This window comes from Triticum urartu, chromosome 7A (genome assembly GCF_056163025.1).
Source record: "Triticum urartu cultivar PI428250 chromosome 7A, HENAU_Tu73, whole genome shotgun sequence".
Lineage (NCBI taxonomy): Eukaryota > Viridiplantae > Streptophyta > Magnoliopsida > Poales > Poaceae > Triticum > Triticum urartu.
In genome coordinates, this window is record NC_141879.1 from 750,402,320 (window position 1) to 750,414,376 (window position 12,057).

The window sequence follows — 12,057 nt, forward strand, 5'->3', positions numbered from 1 at the left end:
GCAAATAAACAGATGTCCACGTGACTAAATCATTTTTGGGCCTAAGCTGTATGGAGTTATTTTTGTTACGGTTGGTAACTGAACATACCGATGCCCTACCTCAACAAAAGCAAAATGCTATGACAGACCAAGAAATCCAATACTCTTTAATTTCTAAAATTTAAATACGTAATTGTTTAATGTTTAATTTTCTTGTTATTGTTCTTTATTGTTCTCCGATGCAATAGAGAAACAGGTGATGGGTCGTATTTTCGTTGCCACAAAAGCAACATTTTTTACACACTTGCTATATGTTTTTTCCCCTAATTATTTCGCGGGCGAGGGAAGCTCCCGAGCGCCAACCAACGTCTCGAGACAGGCATGCCCTGGCATATTAGTACACCAACTTCTTCACCGACTTAATTAAGACACAAGGCCGGCATGTCCATCTTCACCGGCGAGTTAATACGTATTCCGACGTTGGAAGGGGATATGGCGCGAGTCTGGTTTGGATTCCGTTCTCGAGTCCGATCCGATGGAGGAGTCCGATCCAATTCAGCTTGGCTATTATTTCCGCAATATTAACACGAGGGTTCGTGATGTTTGTGGGCAGCCGACGATCGGAACGAGTCCCGCCGGACGGACACGACGACGCACGTGCCAGCGTTCCCTACATACAGGGCTTATGGCGCCACGGAAGAGCCATCAGAACGCCGCTAAATCCCCCGGCACCGGCACCAGCGCCTACGCTCCCGGCTGATCTCCTACTTGAGATTGTGGCAAGCACCGACGACTTTTTCGCGTTGGTCCGATGTGCCGCTGTTTGTAAGCATCTTCGCCGTGACATCCTCAATCCATTGTTCATCCGCCGCTTCAGCCAGCAGGCAGCTTCCACCATGCTGGCCCACTTCACCTTCAACGAGCAGTTCGTGAATCCGGTCCACCCTGTGACGGACGCAACCATACACTTCTGCCACGACTACCTCTCCCTCAACATTTCACGTCACGCCGCCAATCTCTGAGGCAGTTACTATCCGGTAACATCCCGTGGCGGCCTTGTTGTCCTCAGCATGTATGGTCAACCTGAATACGATTGCTCCTCTGGCCTATGCGTATATGATCCCGTGACAGGCAACCACGCATTCCTCTCAAGACCGACCGGTATCGAGAGTACCCAGGACGATTGTCAGGCATAGGTCCTGCTCACCGCCGCGGATGGCATCGGCTGCTCCTTCATGTTGCTCTTCTTCGATGTCATCGGATGGAGCATCAAAGTACTGGCTGCCACATCTTCCTCTGGTACCTGGGAGCCTGTGACTTCTTATGCGAGACACCCAGACTTTCCATGGATGGACACAATTGAATATAGCAGCCCTACTATCTGCCATGGTGGTACCATCCACTGGCTAGTGTACTATAGTGACCAAATCCTCACATATGATGTGCGCACGAGGGTGCCGGGATGGGTGAAGCTCCCGCCCACCAGTCGCAGTCTTAACAAGCTCCACTTGGCAACATCACCGGATCGGAACATACTGAAGCTGCTCGCCATAGAGGGGTTCAAGATATCAGTGTGGCTACAACTCACGACGGTCACAACCGGTGGTTCTTGGTCACTGGAACATGTGATCGACATTGAGGAAAAAGTACGGTCAGTGTGCCCTGACATCATCCACAGCAGTGATGATGTAGTCGTTGATTTTGAGGGCTCCGGGAAGAGGAGCGGTGACGTGGTGGTGCTGCAGGTAGACATGAAATACCGCTCTAGTGTTCTAGTAGTTCTTGATCTCCAGACAAAGGAGATGCATCTGCATAACTGGGGCTACTCATTTTTGGAGATCAACCTAGCATCCCGTCTGGAAACTATGAAAATATTTTCCTAGCTTGCTAGCCTAGAAAAGAGGGCATTACGCAAATAAACATATGTCTGTCCACGCGACTAAAACATTTTTGTGCGTAAGAATAGAGAATGGTTTTCGTTAATGTCGGTTACCAAACTTGCGGGTGCCCCACCTCAAATAAAGGGAACTGTTGTGGTCGAAACAAGATATGCAGTGATCTTTAAATTCCAATACCAATATATAATTGGTTGCTATCAATTTTATTGTTTTTGGTTTTTATGGCTCGCCCATAGCAAGAGAGAAACAGGTGATGGATTGTGGCTATATATGCTTTAACAAATGGTCTTTGGTTAATACCACAACTCTATGGAGATACTACCATTTTTATGTTTTTAATGGAACTTTAAGTTTCTAATTGAGTTTTCTCAATGGATGCTAGTGCATTACTGATATAAGGCCTGCTAAGTATATTTAACAAAGAAGACACTAGTAACAAATAAGATAGATAAAGTGTGACATCCTCTGGTGGCGGAGGCCATCTCCCCCCTGTAAAACCCTACCCTCCACCGTGCATATAACGGAAGGCTAGATGTCCCTCATCCCCGGCTCTACTCTCTAGTAAAAAAACTCGTGGTAGCAATCTCATCTACATCATTGTAACCCCTTGCATGAGGTATCCCACCATGAGTAACAACAACAAGTGGGACGTAGGTATTACTCTTCGAAGGCCCGAACCTAGATAAACTCACTGTGCGACCTCCCATATGTGACTTCCATCTATGAATGGCACCCTGCCGAGGGATCTTATTGTTTTCTGCACCATCAGAAGGTGACGTGGGCGTCATTCGGTTTTCAAGGAGAGGGCTCCAGCTAGAAATGTCCCACTATGACGCGAAACCAAGCTGGAATGGATGGGCCTGGCAGGAAAAGGGAAGACTGCATGGTGGGGTGGGTTTTTTTGTGTTGGGACCACGTGTTGAAGAAAACATGACAGATAGTCGGCAGAACAACGTTTCTCCTCGACAAATAGGCTTGATTTGTGGTAGTCCGGACTGCCCACATGGTTACATTTTGGGGAAACCGCTAGACGCCCGTTTGATGTACGAACAAACGCGGACATATGAGGGACAAATAATGTTAGACCTTGAAGATGATTTTAATCATTTGTTTGACTCATTTATATGTATTGTAGGCCATAGCAATCGCATGGCCATTCTGCTAGTGAAACTTAACATGTGTGTGGAAGAAAAAGGGAATGCATGGAACCGGCCCCATGCGGAATTTATAATGGCATGCTAGTCACTGAACAGACCAACTTTCTGCTGAATGCACGAGCACTTGACCCAGTTTTACCTCCAGCTCCAGTAGTCAGCCTGAAGCAGGTTAACAAGTGCTTTTGGGTACTCGTCAATCGCTATGGATGAATCTATGAGAAATGCAACACACATCCATCATATCTTCAAGAAAAACACACACACACATATCCATCCATCATTTGGACTCCTGCCACCGAAAGAAGATTCTATTTCACAAAAAGAACACGTAAGTGCACCTCTGTGACGTAGCCGATCGAGACTAAACCAAATTAGCCATATTGATCTGTACGACAATAAGAAAAGAAATTTTCTATCTAGTACAAAAAAAATATTTCCAATGACTACCAGGTAGGCACCGTGTACGACGTCCACAATTTATCTGTCATACGTCGGCCCAAGCATATATAGCTAAAATTCTTCACCCTGTGAGGCACCCCAAATCAATGATGGACGATGCAAAAAACAAACAGATTTGCTATTTCACATCTAGATGTGAAATAGTATCTCACATCTACTTTTCTAACCACATGATTTAGACATCAAGATTAGTATTCTTTATTTTTTTATTGATTGATACTTTTCCTGTACGCGTTACTCGCGGGGTGCCAGTCGTGCCAGTAAGCCGCTGTACATCCATTTGATTTTGTTCCTCGTGTGTGCCTCGTTGGCTGTTGTGGCTACAAGTGAACATTTTTCAATTTTCTGTTTTCTTTCTTTTTCCTTTTTCTTTTTTTTCATTTATTTGTTTCAAATTCGTTAAATTTTTAAATTCATGATTTGTTATTTGTTATTTTCTTATTTTCTTATTTTTCAATTTAATTTTTTAAATTTATGATTCTTTTCATCATTGTTAATTGATTGTCCACCATCAAACATGGGTTGTCCTTTTTTTCAAATTGCAACTCTACCCTCAACTTGCAACTCGGGCCCGTCTTTCTTTTCTCATAGTTGCAATCCCCCACCCTCGACTCGCAACTGGACTTTAAATTTTATTTGTCTAAGTGGAAGTCCATCCTCGAACCGCAACTAGGGCTCGAAACTATTTTTGTCCCAGTTTTAATTCCACCCTCGACTTGCAACTGAGGCTCAACTTTTTTTTCCTAGTTGCAAGTTTACCCTCAACTCACAACTGGAACCTGCTCTTTTTTCGTTCCAATCTCAAGTCGATCCTTGACTCGCAATTGGGACCCAACTTTTTTTGTCCCGGTTACAAGTCCACCATCGACTCACAACTGGACTCGATATTTTTCCCTGGTTGATATTCCAACCTTCACTCACAACTGGGTCAACATATTGTCCCAATTGCAAGTCTACCGTCGACTTGCAACCGGGCCCAACCTTTTTTGTCCCAGTTGCAAGTCCATCCTTGACTCGCAACTGGGGGCCCGACCTTTTTTTGTCCCAGTTATAAGTCCACCCTCAGCTCGCAACTGGGTCTAACATTGTTTGTCCTAATTGCAAGTCCACCCTCAACTCGCAACTGGAGCGCGACCTTTTTTTGTTCCAGTTCCAAGTCCACCCTTAACTCGCAACTGGGCCCCGATCTTTTTTGTCCCAGTTTCAAGTCCATCTTTGACTCGCAACTGGGGTCCAACCTTTTTTTCCAGTTGCAAGTCCACACTCGACTCGCAACTGAAGCACGACCTTTTTTTTTGTCTAAGTTGCAATCCCACCCTCCACTCGCAACTGGTGCCCGACTTTATTTTGTCTCAGTTGCATGTCCATCCTCAACTCACAATCTGGCCTGACTTTTTTGGTCTCAATTGCAAGTCCATCCTCAACCCGTAAATGGGGTCCGGCCCTTTTTGTCCGAGTTGCGACACGGTGGGTGCCTGACTTTTTCGTGCGCGACAAACAAAAAAAAGTAAGAATATATTCACCTCGTCCTAAAGATATATTCACCTCGTTCTACAATTTATTCACTGTTTTTTTTAAATGTTTACATTGTGACTTGAGTGCTTGTTAACATGTTAAGTGATCCCTAGTACAGGACATGTAGTACGTCGTTGACGCAAAATTCCTGTAGCAAATCGCACACTGTAGAACTGCGGCTCAATCGGATTGCGCCATGCATCAGCGACTCAATGCAGCAAATCACACACTGTAGCACTGCGGCTCAATCGGATTGCGCCATGCATCAGCGACTCAATGCAGCCTAGCAGTGCAGAAAATTAATCTTACTCAAGTACGGTTCGTGCATGGATGACAAGGAAAAATTAGAGACAAACAAAAACAAAAAAAGGTTACAAACAGTTGATGATGCCATCTTAGATGTGACATAATATGTCACATCTAGATGAGCTATAGACACACCCATATATATATATACGGAAACTTAATTTTGATCGAGGCTCAGTTTGTGCGTGGAAATTTTTGTCCTACCTTACTTACATGGCTAGCTATCTAGGAGAAAACTTTAATTGTCTCTAGGAGAGATGGTAGGTCAATCTCCATCAAAGAGGACCTCCCATTTCGGATATGCATCTTCTTGGTCTCCAAATCCAGAACTAAGCGACCTCGCATACGTTGCAGCACAGCGTCACTCTTCCTCTTCCGGGATCTCTCGAACTCAACTTGTAAATCAGGCCCAGCGCGAGGAGGGATGCATGGGCACAATGACCATAGTCGCTCGTCTATGTAGATCATAGTTTCTAGCGGCCAACCGCCACTACTTGTTGATAATATAACGAGTTGTAGCCACATAGATATGATGAGCCTGTCTGTGGCCAATAATTTCAGCAGGTTCCCATTAGGCGACATCACTGCGATTGGTGAATGGGAGACTCACGACTGGCGACGACGCAAGCACAGAGGATGACAGGATTGTTTTATTGGGGATCGACCAGCACGGTGAAGTGGTTCGCACAAGTACTAGAAGAGGACGTAACGGTGTGTACTTTGATTCTTGATCTGTTCAAAACGACTAAGAGCAGCATGAAGGAGCAGTCGATGTCATCCGTCGCGGTGAGAAAGACATAGTTGTGGACATTGCAAATGTTAATCTAGATATTACATGGTTTTAAGATGAAGGGCAGGTCACAAGAGGACTCAAACCAGCAGCAAAGGACGATGAGGCCGCCGCGGGACGTCAGTGGATATTACTGGCCAACGAGATCAGCGGCATGGAGTGACATGAAGGAATAGAGGTCGTGGAAGAAAGACATGGCGGCATGCTTGACCGGGTGGACTAATGTCAGGCGCCAATCGTGATAGGTGGAGGAGTGGGCGAGCATGCAGGGGCCGCCTTCTGGGTGACTCGATGGATGAACAGTTGGCTTAGGATGTCACCACGATAGTGCTTGTATATGGCACCGCAGCGGATGAGCATGAAAAGATCAATAAGCAAGAGATCAGTGGGGAGGGTCATTGGGATCTCCATTGCCGCCAGACATATGTTCTTTCACCAGTGTTTCCGTGGCGCCATGGGTCGTGTGCGTTTGAGTTAGATGCCTAGCTATAAGTAGCTATCTAGCTATATGAACCCTTGAAAGCGTATGTGGTCTCCGACTGCAGGTCCATCCATTAATATTGTATAATTACCAAGGATAGTCTGTGTGGAGAACGGAATCGGCTACCTGATGAGACACACGGACCCAAATCGGGCCACTTCGTTATGATCGAGCTTTCTTGATGTATATAGAATGCATCTGGGTGGACTTTATTCAGTAGGCCATGCACTCGTGTGCTCGTGTGATACTAAAAACTACAAACTAATCAAGCACCACTCGATCAAGGTGGTAAATATATTTGAACATGCCCTACCTACTTGACTAGCTTGGTAGCTACAAGAAAACTTTCATGGTTTTTAGGTGAGATGGTAGGTCGATCTCCAACAACGGGGAGCAGGAGCCACACTTTTGCCTATGCATCTCCTTTGTCTCCATCTCAAGAAACGTGCAAGCGCGATTACGTACCTGCAATTCAACCACGTCACCGTTCCTCTTGCCAGATCCGTTATTCTCAACTTGTACATCAGGGCCACCTACAACAGGAAGGTCTGGGTTCAAGGACCACAACTTCTCCTCTATGTCGATCACACTTTCCAGCACCAAACCACTAGCATCACCACCACTTGCTAGGACTGTGAGGATGTGTAGCCACATGGTTATCATGAACCCATCTATAGTGATCAATTTAAATACATTCCCGACTGACGATGTTGCCAAGTGTAGCTGGTTTTCATTGCAGTTGATAGGTGGGAGCTTCACCGGTCCCGACATCCTTGTCCTCACATCGTAGTTGAGGATTTGTTTGCCGTGGTCCGCTAGCCAATGGAGAAGGTCACCGTGGATGATTGTGGGGTGGCTATAGTCACGAACTTACCACCACAGGGAGTCACGGTGGCGGTCGTAAATAGTGAGAGTCCTTTATGGTCCTCCACAAGTTGCGATCCATGAAGAGCAGCAGGAGCAGTCGATGCCATCCGCAGCGGTGAGCAGGACGTACTCATGGAAGGAGGTGATGCTAATATGGACATAAGGCAATTTTGAGAGGAAGGTGGTGTGGCCTGTCATGGGATTGTACACGCACAAGTCCGAACGGTGCTTGTACTTGTGTCGCGTATTGACACGTAAGTGGCGGAGGAGGTCGAGGCCGCCGCGGAATGTAACTGGACTGTATTGGCCGAGTAGGCTGGCCATGCGGCATGACATGAAGGGCGAGAGGTGGTCATGACAGAAAGACGCACTATGGGTAGACCAGAGTCAGCGTTAGGGGCCGTTTTTGATCGGTGGAGAGGTGGATAGCCAGTCTCTGCTACTTTTCGCCATCATTATTTTCTCTTTCGACCAAGTCCTAGATTCATGTAACAAATCTTCCCCCATCACCCACCCCCTTTCTTCCTTGTTTGAACCAAGTACTACTAGATTCGAGTGCATGAACTAGTTTTACCTCTTAACAGTAAAAAATTAGGTGGTTTTCGAATAGCCGATCGATCCTCACTAGTGCAGAACCGGGCAATAGCACCGTTTCGTAAGGCCCTTTAGTGCCGGTTTCGGAACCGGCACTAACATTTCGGCACTAAAGGCCCCCCCCTTTAGTACCGATTCAACACGAACCGGTGCTAAAGGGCAACCACGTGGCACGAGCCAGCTCCGGGGGCCGGGAGCCCTTTAGTACCGGTTGGTAACACCAACCGGTACTAAAATGTTTGGGGTTTTTTTGGTTTTATGATTTCTTTTTAATTTAATTTTGTGTTTTCCATTTTAATTCTTTTTCGTTTGTTGGTATTTTACGGTACTACAGATTGTACACGTTATGCATATATATATATATATATATATATATATATATATATATATATAAATAGAATTTCTAGTAGAACCAATCATATATATATCATCAACGTCTCACAAACCACCATATTAATTTACACATACACATATGTATAGCTATATACAATTTCTCCTACATATGCATGTTGCCTTCGGAGCCAGTGGCATTAGCCTAATTGGTGCCTTCGGAGCACGATGACAATTGAAAGTGGTTCATGACCTGTTCGATGGGGGCGGTAGCGGGTAATAGTATTCTCCCTTCGGATTTATGACCTGGCCGAGCAAAAATCCCGCTATTTCGTCTTGAAGTGCTTCTACGCGCTCCGTTTCTAGGAGCTTGTCCCGCACCTCTTTGAACTGTTAAGAAGGAGATCAATATGCATGTGTATTAGTTGTGTGACTAGATATCGATAATGGTGTAAAAATTGTGAATAGTGTTCTGACAAGCGTACCCATTCCTGTCTTTGAGATCTGCTCCTTTCGGACGCCATCATGCGAATGTTCTCGCAAACGCAGAATGCACACAGATCAGTCCCCTGCGCCTGCTTCAGGGCCTTTATTACGAGAATGGAATTTAATTTGATCAGATAATAATTAATCAAGCATGATAATTAAAGAGATGGCAGCTAGCTAGCTAGCTAGTAATACTTAATTACTTACCTTGGATCGAAACCATTTCAGCTGTGGTTTCCATTCGCGTTCCGTGACGCTGATGAACCTTGCCCAAGCCCTGCCCGCCGACAAAGAAAATGAATAAAGGGGTTATTAAATAGTTCATATCATGAAATGACGAACTAAATAGGCCGAGATATATAGTTAATAATGATTGAAATTACCTGTTGACTATCCCATACAAGATGTTGTAGTCACTATTTGCTTTGATTAGCGAGTCCAGTATTTCAACTGTTCCGGTGTCAACTTTAATGATACACAAGATCCAGTGAAATCTGCATGCACACAAGTTTGCATGTCTTAATTAAGCGGGCATATGTAAGCAAAAACATGTAGCTAGCTAGTAGGCAAAAACAGAGAATTTGTAGTACAAAAAAGTGTGACTCATTGGAAGTTGTAAGGAAGTAGTATATCTTCATTGTATTTGAGGCGCTTCAAGAACTCTAGCATGCTGTCCTCTACCTGCTTTTCATAATACTTTTTCATTTTCCATGTGTATTCATTAACGGTGTTTGGGTCAACGAACCCAATGCCATAGCGTCCACCTTTTCTCATTTCATACATCTTCATCCTGCATAATACCACAGAAAAGAATATAGTGAGGATAATTACAGGTACTGATTGATCAAAAGGATCACTACAGCTAGCTTGAAACTTAAATTACAGAAAGAAATCACTTACAGACAATAGCAACTGACGATAGATTTGTCGAGTGCGTATTGATTGTATAACTGAAACAGTTCAGAATACTCAACGGCCACAGCTTTCTCATGGTAGTAATGATCCTTCTTGACATACACCATGAGAGACTCTCGATCGGATCTCTTGATAATGTCCATGTACCATTGATGCAATTCATACATTCTCGTTGGGAGCTTCTTGACATCTTCTGGCTCGACCAAAGGTTGGCCCCGGACATATTTCCGTTTTATTTCCTCCTCTGTAATCACAGGCATGTCATCGATCTCGAGGAGTTGTCCAAGAGTGATCTTGAGTTCTTCAGCCTGCATTATATACTCCTAGGTTATTACCACATCGCCCACCTCGGGAACGTAAACTGTTTGGCCACAATAATATTGGGCGCGCGTACTGTCATGTGTTGTTGGCGGCACAATAAGCGGGGGGGGGGGGGGGGGGGGTCGATTGCGCCGCCTGTTCTCCGAGCTGGGCAACGGTTTTCCCGCATTTTTCGACAGCTGCTTGTTGTTTGCTCAAGCTCGAGCTCGCCTCCTTCTGTAGACGTTGTCGATGTAACTTCCTGATGTGGCGCTCATAGTCTGTGTCAACAGGCTTAGGAGCTGGTGGTTGAGCCATACGAATGAAGTGGTCAACTACTTCCACAGGCACTTTCTCCCTTGGCGGCGGTGGCGGTTTCGGTCCAAAATGGCCGTCGACTTCTGCCCGCACTATGACATAGAGTAATTGTGACCATTCTTACAGCGAGCACATGGACAAGGCATAAAACCATCCGCCCGCTTGTTTGCCTCAGTCGCAAGCAGAAATGTATGCACGCCCTCAACGAACTGGGGAGAGCATCGGTCATCGTACATCCATTGCCGGCTCATCTTCATTACACAACACCGAATAGACCAAATTAATACAAGTTCATACATAAAGTTCATACAACACTTAAATGCAACAAACAAATAACTCTCTAGCTAAAGCATTTAAATGCAACAACAAATACGATCAAGATCGCAACTAAGGTAACAATGGATCCAACAGCATAATGATACCAAGCCTCACTATCGATGGCATATTTTCTAATCTTTCTAATCTTCAAGCGCATTTTCTCCATCTTCATCTTGTGATCATCGACGACATGGGCAACATGCAACTCCAATTCCATCTTCTCCCCCTCAATTCTTTTCAATTTTTATTTCAAGTACTCGTTTTCTCTTTCAACTAAATTTAACCTCTCCGCAATAGGGTCGGTTGGAATTTCCGGTTCACATACCTCCTAGAAAAAATTTCTATGTCAACTTGATGGGCATAATTTGTCATAAACATGAAATGCAACTAGTTTTAAAAGAGAATATACATAGCACATCCAAATCATAACAAGGACAAGGGCCGACGGGGACGGATATCAAAACCATGGCACTATATGTATAACAAACAACGTACGGGTAAGATAATTATACGAGTAACTATATATCCAAATCACACAAACATCAATTTTTATATAAAATTTCATGAACGAGAGGCTCACCACAAGGTGGTGCCGGCGACGGGACGGTGCGGGCGATCGACGGTGGCTACGATGGAGATTTAGAAGGCACTAAGTAAACCACACCTACATATGCAAACTAAGTGTTATTTTTGACCTCTAATTGCATATAAATCAAATACTAGCACATATATATATCCTCCCAAATTACTAAACTCACAAATTAATCACTATATAAAGCATTGCAAGAGCTAATCTAGCAATGAGAGATGAAAGGACAAAGTTGCTAACCTTTGTGATCATTTGAATGGATGGGGGCCTTCGAATCTTGACAAATTTTGGGCAAAATGTGTGATGAGCTCGAGAGGAAGAGGGGAAGAACAGAGAGGAGAGGGGAAAGGGGAAGAACAGAGTGAGCTCGGGTGGACGAAGGGTCTATGTAGGACGACCTTTAGTACCGGTTCGTGCCAAGAACCGGTACTAAAGGGGCTGGAGGGGCACCTGTCTGACCACATCCTACCACCACTCTCATTAGTACCGGTTCGTGGCACGAACCGGTACTAATGAAAGCGGCCCGGCTAGCCGTTGGAACCGGCACTAATGTATACATTAGTGCCGGCTCAAATACAAACTGGCACTAATGTGCTTCACGTTTGACCCTTTTTCTACTAGTGCCTATCTACACGAGGGGGCCTGAGAAATAGTAAAAGATACAAATGCAGCGACGTCAGGAGCTCGGGAAGTAGAGCAAGGCCGATTTTGAAGGAAGTTATACTTGAGGGTCGCCGGGATGTCGCTAGGTGGGC

General features: G+C 44.9%; 1 pseudogene; it reads right to left on the reverse strand.

Annotated features, from left to right (window-relative positions):
• Nucleotides 1-6,918: 6,918 nt before the first annotated feature.
• Nucleotides 6,919-12,057, reverse strand: part of LOC147962793 (uncharacterized) — a 146,169-nt pseudogene continuing 141,030 nt past the window's right edge.